Source organism: Peromyscus maniculatus, chromosome 3, assembly GCF_049852395.1.
Source record: "Peromyscus maniculatus bairdii isolate BWxNUB_F1_BW_parent chromosome 3, HU_Pman_BW_mat_3.1, whole genome shotgun sequence".
Classification (NCBI taxonomy): Eukaryota; Metazoa; Chordata; class Mammalia; order Rodentia; family Cricetidae; genus Peromyscus; species Peromyscus maniculatus.
In genome coordinates this window covers 29,609,339-29,623,003 of record NC_134854.1, presented here as the reverse complement: position 1 = coordinate 29,623,003, position 13,665 = coordinate 29,609,339, and positions in this window count along the sequence as shown.

Below are 13,665 nucleotides of genomic sequence, written 5' to 3'. Positions count from 1 at the left end.
ACAATGCAAGACATCTAACCAAACAATCCAATTCCTAAACTTAACTGTTAGAAAGATAATATGGTAATTCATAACCCTGTATTATTAGCAATATTTTTTAGAATGACCCAAAGCGGTAAAAAGCAAAGATGTCTTGAGTGTTCAGTGGGTGAAAGGAAATAATGAATAAAGTGAAATGACGAGAAAAAAAAACCCATGAGTCATACCTGGAACAAGGACTTAGAGATTTGTTTAATCAACGTCACTGACCCTTTGTTACCTGGACTGTAACCCAGGTGTTTTGATAGATGACTCAGTATCTGTGCCTTCACACTGAGACTGTCTCCTTGGAGTAGAAGATGCCTGCTCAGCTGCATATTAATCATTTCAGGAACATTTGTCTAAAATCAGTAACCCTTTCCTTAGCATAAGTGGTTTATATCCACCCAGATGTTCAACCTCCTGATATGGATCAACAGCACAGTTCCTGGAGTCTTCTAGTCAGCAACAACAGCCTCACAGAGAAGCCGGCCCTTGTGCTAACTAGCTTGATCTGGCATTTATGACCCATCTTTTCTCTAGTGCATTCCTTCTTGCAGTTTCCTAGAAGTCTAGGGAAGTCAGATATGATAGTCAAACTTCTTGTGACAGGAATCCAAACTGTAGATATTGTCATCATCTAGCTTGGGAAGATAAGAGCAACACACAGCAGGGGAAGTGACTGGACAGGTTCAGAAAAGACATAAGGGCCTCAGTTTATATAGCATTGTGGCCTAAGGATGAAAACTTGTCCTGTGACAACGGCATCCCTAAGAAAAAAATTCATTAAAGTATATATATATATATATATATATATATATAATTTATATTAAATGCAAATATTAATATTTAAATAATATATCCATATTCTGAGCACAAAAAAGCAACAAACTATTCTCCAAAGAGGTAACAACAAGCCTTTTTCATTAACAAGGCTCACCATGGTAAGAGATGAGATAATGCCCTAACAGTCCAAGCCTGGCCAACATTGCTTCCATGCCCCCTCCTGACCCCTGCCTTGTTCTTTCTCTATAATGACTTCCAGACCATCATTACCGCATAGATGGACTCAGCCATTAAGTATTTCTCTCCCCGGTGTGTCCACACTGAAAAATAAATAAATAAAGTCTAATAACGTATTTTATCTGATCAAATATATCTAATTTTAGCACTTTAAAATGCAGTCACTACAAAAAATGTTTTAAAGAGATATTATACATTATTTCCCCACATTTGAAAAGAAAAGACAGGTTGAGGATTACCAGTGTCAGATAAACAGTCATTAAGTGGTTAACACACGGAATTCTGATGCAAAGTTAAAGAGAGCAAGAAGACAGTATAAAAACAGAGGTGCCACGCTTGTATCCTCTTTCCAATCAGCCTCAGATGCCTTGTTGGCCCAAGGGGAGCAAAGTCAGTGTTTCTAATCAAGGCAGACTCTAAGCCCCTGTTACAGTGTTTCGGACTAGGTGGCAAAGCACAAATGTTCAGCTCCTGGTCAGAGACCAGCAGAAGATGGTGGAAGAGACCACTGACAGAGGTAGTTATGGCGGCAGGTGGGGGCCTTTGTACCCACTGTGGCCTTCTCTGGCAAGACAGGAAACTCAAGCCACAAGAGCAATGAAAGGTCTGAGAACAGCTGTCAAGACAACAGCAGAATCTGCAAAAGAAATAAAAAACATGAATTTCAGGAAAGTGCTTGTTTTCAACTAGTCAGAGCTCTAGGATGAGCAAGCCCGGAACTGCATATGGAAGCCTGCAAAGATTCCTACAACTGCACACCCAGAAACTTCTTACCAACTCTTCCCTAATTGGTCCTAAATCTCACCTGTTTGTGTGCCTACCTCCAGCCAGTCAAGGCCCAGCTGGTTTCTCACAAAATGCAGGAGTGCCTGAGCCATCAACCCCCTTTTCACGTGGAATGTGTAGGAGGAAGGCAGAAAAACTTCAGAGCAAGACTCCTGGCTCTGGCTGGGGATTTCACCTTCAGGTTGCTTTGCCTGAGGCTTCTCCCTCCTGCAAGGAGTTCACAGGTTCACAGGAGATGGATACTCAAGCTCCCAGAGCCTGAGGCTTCTGCTTCAGGCAGGGAGTTCTCTAGAGGCAGCCTCCACTGAGCAGCTTTCAGCTATAGGCAGAGGGGTTAATTCCAGAGATGTCCAACTTCAGCCTTCATGACTTGCTGGTATCAGAAGACCTGGCCTTGCAACTCCCATCAGTGACTTGTGGATACACCACTGACACTCCAAACCCTTTATCTTCAACCTCTCGGTTAGGCACTGGGGTAGGCAAGAAGGTAGATATCCGTAGTTAGTAAAACAAAAGCTATATTTTATTATGCTCAGGGTCATCAGACAAGGTTCACACTCCAAATTCCTAACTACAGCCCTAAGCCTATCTCCCCAAGGCTGCTCACCTGTGGAACATATCTTAGCTGAAGGTCAGGTCCAGCGCCTAATTCAAGGGTCAGGACCCTGGGGGAGACTCTCCAGCTACAGGGCAGATCAAGGTGATGTCTCTCCAGATGTGCAGAGCAGAGCACTGCTCTTGGTCTCTGCTTATATTCTGTTCATTGGGCATCATGGGGTCTAGGACTGTGTTGGATTATCTTGAGTGTGTGATGTCACTACGTTCTGGTTGTCAGGTACAGCCTTGGGTGTAGTGGGAATCCTGCCTAAGCTATTTTTACGTATCTAAAAGGCATTTTCTACTATGCTCATTACAATTATTATTGTTGTGTATATGCATGTGTGTCCACGTATGTGTGAGAGGACATTCTTATACATATGTCTGCAGGATGTCAGCTTCTTCCTCTATTGCTCTCCATTATATTTTGTGAAGCAAGGTCTTCCACTGCACTTCAGGCTCACTGTTTTTGCTAGACTGGCATGGAAGTCTCTGGAATCCACCTGTCTCCACCTCCCAAGCAATGAGGTTACAGGTGACTATCTATTCCACCCACTGCTTACATGAGTTTTATGGATCCTAAGTCCTCGTGGGTGGACTGTAAGCACTTTGCCCACTGAGCCACACTGAAGCCCCCATTTGCGTTGCTTATTAAACTGGTTAATTTTGTGCAGTGGTTTTGCCTTTATCACCATCCTCATGATTATTAGAATGTACTTTTAAATGCTTGCCTTCGTTGTTTTTCTGCAAAAGTGTGCCTTTTACAAATTGTTTGAATAAAGCTAGTGCCTTCTCTAAGAGTCTATCCTTTCTAAATCTCTTTTCATTTCATCTCAGATGTGTTTTTTCACATCCAGAAATACCTGTCTCAGAACTTTAAATTTTGTTCTGTTCTTTTTTTGTGTGTGTGTACCTTTGCTTTGATATTTAACTTGCAACATATTTAAGTTGCACATAGTATTTTATAGGATTTTTTTGTCGGCAGGTCTCTGTTTTAATGATTTTACTTTTTTGTGTTCAATTTTTAAGAATAACTGAGTGTCTTACATGATTTATATTTTAATGGCCCCATTTTCTGTCCATCTGGTAAAGAGCTAGTAATGCAGCTTTTTGATTTTTAGTTTCTGGCTGATTAACTGGTTAGTTTAGAGCATAGGTGAGGGATTGTTATTTCTCAAATTTTACACCTCTTTGGATGTTGTGTAACACTAACCTCCCCCTCTCTCCCCTAGAATTATTACAAAGTAATTATTATTTTCTTTTGATGATTTTTCTCCCCAGATAATAAATGTTTGGGCCTTTGGTTGTTGTTGTTGTTTGGATTTTGCGTCTTAAGTCATATTCTCCTATTAAAGCGTTTGTCTCTTTCAGATAAACACCTAAAATGGAACTGTCTCTAAACACTTACCAGTGCTTGTCTCTTTAAGAGCATGTACTTTGAAGTCCCTTCCTGCAGTGTGCTGGAACTGCTTTTTTTTTTTTTTTTTCTCAGAATCATCAAATTTTTTGTGGATTTAGTCTTTGCAGTAGTTATTTCAGCACACCCTCAGGCTCCTCAGTATCCCTCTGAATTTCTTGAAGGTTTTCATTGTGTCTGCTTGCCACAGTGTCTCAGATGAACAAAGAGGCTGAACTGTGCAATACTGCAGCATGGATGTTCATTGTGTATTCTGTATAGTAATTTAAATCTAGGTGTTAGGTAAGGTTGAGGCTGCAGCTGTGCCTGAACAGTTCATAAATATGCACTACAGATTTCTATGAAGATAGTCAGAGGTTTGCGGGGAGGTATTAGGGGGTCGTTTGGGGTTTCTTCCTTTCTTCACCATCTCCATTCACTTCCCGCATCTTGATGTTCCTTGCTAATGCGTTCCTATCTGTTTCTTTGGTAACATGATAGAGGTCCTAAAATTTATCGGGTGCCCTTACATCTACTTTCAGCCGGTGTTACCTCATTTTCTCTGTCTCAAAGCACTGGTCTTGCTAAAGGAATGTGCATACACAGGCGCTGCCCTCACTTTGGTTTTGTGACACCAGGCTCACTTTATGCAAGTGAGAAACTTCTCTACCTCTTTGCTGACCAACGCTAATTAAAACGTGACTTTTGCTGGGATCAGAACCTCTCCAGCTTCTCCAGGTCCTTAATGTCTCCTGTTCTTTCTTTCCGCTGTACTGGGTGAGCGACCCGGCTTCCTTCTGTCCAGCGCCTTTCTTTCCGCACATTGTCAGACTTCTGCAGCCATGCACAGCGACACTAATACCATGATTTTAAAAATCACCTCTGGTAGATTTTCTAAGTCTCAGTTGTAAGGTTGGTCTCCCAACAGTTCAGCCATCTGTTTTTCCACCTCAAGGGATGGATAGCTACTTTTGTAGACTTGCTTGTCAGCCCTGTGACACTGGAAAACAGTGTCAAATGGCAGCCTATAGGACAAATCAGGGTTTCATTCTGCCTTTAGGAACAAAGTGTCATTGGAGCGCAGCATTTAGTTCTTTATGTGTTGTCTACAGCCGAGTACCATGTACTCATCAAAGCACAAAATACTTTTAACCTGGAAGTTAAAAAGACTTCTAAGCATTGCTGAAAACTAATATTGTATACATTGTTTTTCTTAGAAAAAATGGACACAAAATGCAAGATTTTTCAGGATTTTCAAACTAAACAAGTCTTTAAATTAAAAAATCTTGAAATTTTTTATCATCAAATTGTATTTTTAACTATTTAATATTCAATGCCACCGGGCTTCTCAGAAATTCTCTGAATAAGAACTATAGAACCTCAACTTTTACTTCATGTGAATTGAAGTTTTATAATTATTCACTGTCAGCCATGTATAGGGAAGAAAAATGGGAAAAAAACATAAGAGATAGATAGCTGATCATCTTAAAATATGTATTTACCTTTATATATGTGTGTATGTGTGCCTGCTTGTCTGTTCGTGCACCTCTGGCATGCTGTACCCGTTGTGTCCAGTAGATGGTGAGAGATTCCCCTGAGAAGGTGGTTGGGGGCAGCATGATGTGGGCAACAAACCCAGGTCCTTTGCAAAAGTAGTAAGTGTTCTTAACCACTGAGCTTTTGTCTCTCCATCCTCCATAGATGATCATCTTGACATGGCAAATATGCCCACCAGTTTTACTCATATTCTACTGATGAGCAACATCACAATACTGTCATCCTTTCGAAAGACACCGAAAAATTAATATACCCTGTGATCCTCCATGATTTCCTGGTTTCCTTGAAAGCTGTATGCTCTGAAAAAGCTACTTTCTTTCTCTGCTTTAAGATTATCCTTGATTATGGCCTGAAAAAAGTTGACATACCCTATGTATGATACAATGGGCTATGCATCCAGTCTTCAATTGCTGGTGATTTTAAAACAATGCTATACAATTTTGACACTTTAAAAAATAGAAGGTTGATCTTATATTCATCTATCCTATTTCTGGCTGCATGCATTATTCCAGGTATCATCAAATATTGAATAGTGTCTGATACATGGCAGGTGTTTCCTGATATTGAAGAAAAAAGCATAATTTTGCATATTTTTTGAAAACCATACCACAACATATCTCAGAGTAAACCTCCAATACTTACAGATGCAAAACTAAGAAAATGCTGAGATTATGGAGGACCAAAAACAAAATAAATATAGAATCTTACACTGTTTGGAAGAAGAAAATCATGAAAACGAGACATGGAAAACCCAGAGAAAAAAAACATTTAAAGCAACAGAAAAAGAGGGTGTTTCATTAAAGCTGTATAAAAAAAATAATACTCTCATCTAACCACAAAAGAAAAAATAAGTAACAGTTTAGAGCACATTTATAGTTTTGTACCTATTACTGTTAATTTTACTCAAATTAAATGGCTTTTATGTAACAGCCAAGTTGAAATCACAATAGTTTTATATTATTTTATTATCAATGTAATATAAAAATTTAATTTTTTAAAGAAAGATATTGAGGAATTTAGATCAAAGTTATTGTTTATTATTTGAGAATTATATACAAGCATGTAAAGAATTTCGATCAAATCAACTAACTTTTCCTCTTCTCCAATTCTTCCCTTTTCCTCCCCACTTTTCCCTCTTTTCTTCCTGTGTTCTCTTTAAAAATAAAAACAAACAAAAGTAAAAGCAAACAAAAAACTGAATCACTTAATGCTGTCTGTGCGTGGGTGTTATTCTTTGAGCATGACAGTCTCTCAGTGGCTGCACCCTAAAAGAAAACAAATTCTTGGCTCTCTAGAAAACATTAATTGCCAATAGCTCCTCAGGGTGGAAACGCATGCTCCCTCCACCATCCATGCTGGGAAACTGCCTAGCTTGGTTTTGTGTAAATCAAAGCTATTTTTCAGAAACTGAACAGGTAAAGAGTCTCTTTTCCCAAAGCTACTTCAACAGATTATATCAGAAAACAAAGGGCTACTTTGGTAAGGACCTGAAAAAAAAAACACTGTTCCTAACAAAGTGGGGGATGTCCAGAGTTCTTGCAATAAGAGCATATTTGGCACTCCATGCAAGAGGAAGATGTCAAATAAATGGATGCAGCTTGCAAACAGAAATTGATGGTGAGTCAAGTCAGTAAGAGAGCAAGGACTATTTCTTATAAATGAGGGGGAAATTTACCTCTCAGCAAGATGGAAAATTTGCAAAGAGAAATAAAATATTTGGAGTAACGGAGGAAAAATATTTGGCCTGGTTTAAAATGATATTTTTATTGTCCTAGGAACACTATAGGAGTGCATTAAAACTGTCCACCTAATAGCAGACAATATCTTCTACCAACCTGTGCTCATTGCATGAGTTGGCTGTTTGAAACCTGGGGCTTATGCAGGGACACTTGGCTCAGTCTGGGAGGAGGGGACTGGACCTGCCTGGACTGAGTCTACCAGGTTGATCTCAGTCCTCTGGGGAGGCTTTGCCCTGGAAGAGGTGGGAACGGGGGGGGGGGTTGGCTGGGGAGAAGGGGAGAGGTGCAGGAGGGGGGAGAACAAGGGAATCTGTGGCTGATATGTAGAACTGAATGGTATTGTAAAATATAATAAAAGGAAAAAAAAACAAAAACAATGTATACAAGGAGAGAGTAGCAAGTCAGGAAAGAATCAGAACAATATGGTCTGTGCCACTGTCTAGGATGCTACTTCATCTTATTCTAAAAGTCACCATTCATAAGTAAGAATGTAGCACCAATAAACTGTTAAATCACAAAGGAAGGCATTCCTGAACCTAGAATATTCATTGTACTGTATGATATATTCAGTGGCATGGGTAAAATGAATGAATGACTAAAAAAATGAGTAAGTGGAAGAATGAATTAGTGAATGTCACAGTTTAACCTTGTCATAATTAGTGATAAAATAACATGTCCTTGCCTAACTACACTTAAAATTATTAACATGTATTTATCTATCTTTTGCATTTTGCACTTTATCTTTTCACTGGGTTCATTTTGTTTTTCAGAGTGAAAGGCTGTAATGTATTTTGATAAAAATTAAGCTTCACAGGCTTGAGATCATTGTACCTAAAATTTTTTCTCTATCTCGCTATAACTAATGAACATTAACGTTTTATCTCCTAAGGAACTCCACCACAAGGATATCATGATGTGAATTGTGTATAAGGGTTCCTTTTCTTTTCAGGGCCTTGAGGGTCATCAAGGTGTATTCTCTGAAATCATTCATGAAACAAATCGAGGTGTGAGTCAGTTCACAGAAACACAATGGCATCTGCTCAGTCAAACAGCTCATGCAGCAGTGGACCCTGTTTAAAAGCCACTATGAGTCCACGAAATGTGCTCTTCCTAACTGGTACAGCAGCACGAATTTCTGTACCTTATAACATTTGGCAGTTTATAAATAGTCATAATTGTTTTTAATTAATATAAATTCTCACCCCTGCTGATCATCCTTACTGTTTGACATAGTTAGTATACTTTGCACTGATGCTATCTTCTTTTGAAAGGTCCTGAAGATGTTCTTAAAAACCAGTATAAAGTTACAACATGAAAATCTGTAGATACAAAATGGTAGCAAAGTTCAGTGAATCGAAATTGATGTTTCCCCCAGTCTAGCAATAAAATTACACTTTGTAGTTCAATGTCTGTGAAAATCTGAAGCTTGTTTCAAAAAGAGTACCTATTTTATCACCTAGATTTGCTCTTACCACTTTTTAGAGATGCCCGATCACTAGAGATCTATTAGAGTCAAAGTAATCCTGGTACCTAAGTTGATGTAGAGCCAGCTATAGAAAATTGATGAATTAACATTATTTTAATTATACCAACTCCCCTTATTGACATATATGCCATCTGACTTGTGCTAATCTTCTGTGGAGCTAAGCTGACCTTGATTTAAGAGAAAAGAATTCTCTTTTCCAGAGAAAATTTTAAATAAAAATATACATAATTAACAATTATATCTAAAAATATTCTGTGCCATAATAAAAATACTATTTCATAAAATGTTCATTCTCTTATTTTGGGACTACTTTGTTGTAGGGCTTAGGAAGGTTGACTTTGCTCACACAGAGCTGGGTACATACTTTCCAATAAATTTAAACTAAACTGCCTTATAGTGAAGTATGTAGATGTAACCAACCATCTTATTAAATAAGAAACAAAGAACCAGTGCAAAGAAGAAAGCCAAGAGGTCAGAGCTAAGAGCTAAAACCTTACCCTTCCTCCTGCAGTGGTCCTACCTCTCCGAACCATAGCTACTTCCTTTTAAAGTCTTTATATAGACTTTCTGTTCTGCCTTCTCATTGGTTGTAAACCCAACCACATGACCGCCTCATCACTGCCTGTCTGTATAGACCTCCAGGTTTTCTATGGTTGGTATTGAGATTAAAGGCATGTGTATCCAATGCTGGCTGTATGCCTGAACACACAGAGACTTACCTAGCTCTGCCTACCAAGTGCTGGGATTACAAGCGTATGCCACCACTGCCCTGCTTTCCTATGGCTTGCTAATAGCTCTGACACCAGGCAACTTTATTTATTAACATACAAATAACATTTTAATACAAATAAAATATCACCATAGAAGTAGACTTCTATTTGGTGAACAGAGTCCATAATTCAAAAAACATAAACTATGCCTGTGGTGATATATTGTGTTCTGTGATATATTGTGCACCCTAATAATGCTTATCTGAGGATCAGAGGAAAAAACCAGCCACTATATTAAACACAGAAGTCATGCAACCAACACACACTGTTGGTTATGCGGCATGGTGCTCATGGCTGGCCACCGCCTGCAGCAGCCATGCCGGCAGAGGAGAGTGCTAATTGGAAGAATCACAGCCATGGTTACCTTTCTAGAGCTTTATTGGGAGAGAGGGGGGAGAGAGAGAGAGAAAGGGGGGGAGAGGGAGAGAGGGAAAGAGAGGGAGAGAGAACAGATGGAAGGAAGGAGCAGAAGGGAAAAGAGAGAGACGCACAGAGGGCCCACCCACTTTTTAGGCTGGGATACCGTCCCAGGCTGATGACGTAATTAAGGATCGAATCCTTACATCCCAGACTTTCACTTATTATATAAAAGCAGGTAGATGGGACTAGGGGCATTGTTCCTCTCAAAAACTGCTTCCAGCTGACTTTTGGATGTCAGTTGGCTCTGGGGGGAATGGAGAAGGGGAGTTTTCTGAGGTAGACAGGTGTTGTGGGATACTGTCTGCCATCCCTTTGCTCTGGAGACATGTATCCCTCTTGGCTGTGGCTGAGAACTTTCTGACAAGATGCTGGTGACACAGAAAAAAGTTGATGATCTCTGGACTCCAGTTCTGTGGAGGTCCTGTATCATTTGTTGAACAGTGAGTTAGAACAGAAAACTGGGAAAAGAAAAGTTTGTGGTGCATGAGAATTTATTTTTTGGAATTAGGGACAAGGCAAAGATCAGGGCCCTCTCTGTATGCACGTGAGAATGAGTGGGTAGAGTTAAGGTGAGTTAGGGCGAGTGGTAGAAACTGCCCAAGCCCATCCATTTGAGCCCGCCCACTGTCGGCAAAAGTCAGACAGAAAAGGTTGCACATGGCAGATGCAGAAGTAGGGAAGGAGAAGGGTTTAGAACTTTAGCAGGAAGCTTGGAGATAAAGTAACTTTTAATTTGCCCATTCGCTGGCAGAAGTTCCTGAGATGCTGTTATGCGGCTAGGTTTACGCTGTGCCCGCCCCTATCTGCCAATGTAGATGGCAAATGTATCCGCCCCTTTGTCTCATGGCTGTAGCCGAGAGAAAAGTAAAAAATTAAAGTAACAAACCGGGATCAGACTACAATCTCGTCCATCCCTGGAGAGTGAAGAGAGATCTAAGAATCAGCTCAAGTTAACTATCCTCTTTGTCAAGGGATGGGAAGGGCTGCAGCTACACTGCAGTTGGTCCACTGTTGGACCCTAGACAGCATTGACCCCCTCATCAGGAGCAAAAATGTGCCTTTCGTTGCCAGCACAGCCCGAGGACAACCCCCGGGGTGTCCATCACAAATAATGTAGCTCAGACTACAGACTACAGCCGCAAGAACTGTGGACTCACTCACTGTGGGGAAGAATCGTGGCGGTAGCAGTAGTGGTAGCTGTGTGAGGGTCCAGCGGAGGTGAGGGATGTGTGTGCTAGTGGTCTTGCAGTCTCGCTGGATGGGGGAGCAGCCAGCAAGTGGCAGCAGTCAGCAGGTCCTCAGTGGTGTATCCAGGGTTTTGGCACCAATGTTGGTTATGTGGCACACTGCTCGTGGCTATCTTTTCAAAGCTTTATTGGGGGGGAGGGAGAGAGGGAGAGAGAGGAGACTGAGGGAGAGGGAGAGAGAGAGACAGAGACAGAGAGACAGAGAGAGAGAGCAGAAAGAGAAGAAAGAGGTCCAGACGGAAGGAAGGAGCAGAAAGGAAAGAGAGAGACGCACAGAGGGCCCACCTGCTTTTTAGGCAGGGACGCCGTTCCAGGCTGATGACGTAATTAAGGACAGAATCCTTACACACACCTTTTATCCTAGCACTTGGGAGGCAGAGATGCACCCAGATCTCTGTGAGTTCAAGGTCACACTGGGGAACAGAGCCAGGCATCATGATACAAAGGGGTAAATCCCTGCACTAACCATAAAGGTCTGGAGGTCTGTACAGACAGACGGGAAGTGATGTAGCTGGGTAGAGAGGGAAAGTAAGACTGCAGAACAGAAAGGCAAGTCGGTGTGGGTATGCAGAAAGTAGGTATCTTTGAAGACTGAGGCATCTGTAAGGTGAGATTGGCTGTGGCTTTCCCTGTTCCTCTGATCTCCCAGGTTTTTACACCAATATCTGGCTCCAGGTTTTTTTTTTATTTATAAGACTGGTTAAGATTTGTGTTACATATGCTGAACCCAACAAAACAATGTAACAAATTCTAAAAGGTATGTGATACTGTAACCAATCTTAGATAGCATATGTTTATATTCTCACCCTTACTACACAGACTGGTCCCTGTTATGCATAAGTAAATGTCTACCATGTGCGTAAGCATGATAATAAGGGAAGTTATAAAATCCTGCATTTTGACTTTTATATAAGAAAGATCATGTATTTAATTAAACTAAAATGCAAATATGTTTTTAACAGTTTTTTTCTCAGTGCTGGGGACTGAATAAAACTGCAGCCCTCAACAAAAGTATAATAAAATTATCACAGAATCAAAACATAGTAATACAATCTACAAGTGTAAAATATGTTTCAAGATTCAAAGGTATATACCATAGGAGCAGGTTCATCGATGCTATCTTTCAAGTGAAAAATCAATTAAAATTTCAATATGGGGAGAATCTACTTCTAGTGTATGATCAGATGTTTCAGAAAAGCTATTGTCTATAACAAAGCATTATATTTTAAAGAATTTGTCATAATTTATCTGAGAGTTATGATTTCTGACTTGCTAGCTAAGCGTGAGGACAATTTAGTTTTATAAAAACCTCTGAGTGACTTTTAAGAATACCACATTCTGTATTGCTCTTGCCACTATTACAGTGCCTGTACAAACTAATAAAATTGGGCTTATCTCCTCATCCATATCCTACCACTGGCAGGAGGAGTGTGACCAGGGAATTGACCTGATTGATCTGAGGATATTCTCCATGCTTCTCAACCTCCTGGAAAATTACAGTATCAGAGCATATAGATTCGTGTTGTGAGTACTGAAAACCTAAATTAAGTAACTGGCACATGTTTCTCAGAGTTGATTTCAAATTCTGTTTCAATAAAATTACTCTTATAAAGTTTTTTCTTTCCTTATTTAAGTAGGATAATATTACCTATCTCTATTCCTTTTATGAATAGTATGAGAGCCCTAAAATCTTCATTATGCCTTTATTTTGGCATGATCTTATAGCAGCTGTCTATGTTGTAAATAACCACAGTTTTCCTGAAACAGAAGCCCACTCTAGACTGGACCAGCGTGCAGCATGCTTCCAACTTTGTAATGGTCCCTGAAAGTACAGACCTCTGCTCAGAGGAAAAAAATTGCAAGAATTTGATGGCCGTGAAATTTAAACTGCAAAGGCTCTGCAATTGATTTCCACTGCCCAGAGCAAGAAAGATCATGATCTGGAGGCTGCAGATATCCAGTCAGCACAGAGAGCCACTTCTACCCCACCAGAACCTCTCCTTCCCGACACCCAATAAGGTCACCTTGTTCATGATAACTCAAGCCTTGCCTGATTAAAGGATGTTCAATTTATGTGAGCCTTCATGAGGATATCATAGAAATTCATAAGTAAAGTCTACATATCGGCAAAATTTGATCAGAGAAGCTTAAGCTCATCAGGCAATGGAGAATAGCAGTCATACAAAATACATTTTATACAACTGACACTTTGACAGCCAAGTATCTGTCTCCATTACTAGATGGCTCTAACTCTATCACTCGGTGTTTATTTCGACTACTCTGTCCCTTCTATAAGCATGTGATTTCTTTAACATTCAAATTCCTCAATAAAAATAATGAGCTTTGCTCAGAAAGGCACCTCATATGTTTGCAATAAATGTCCACAAATCTGTTTCCTAACTTAAATGTCCAGCTATAGGCAGCAAGCATAGAATTCTGTCCAATTATGAACAGACAGAAACATATGCAATTTAAGAAATTTTGTCAGCAACTTGGAAGTCCAGGCTATCCTCCAGAATTCCCATTCTTTATGTACAGTTGTTCATACATCCTCATACACATGTAAACCAATGAGCTTCATCCCAGGAGAATTATGTGGAGCCCAACATTACTCCTTTCATAATTC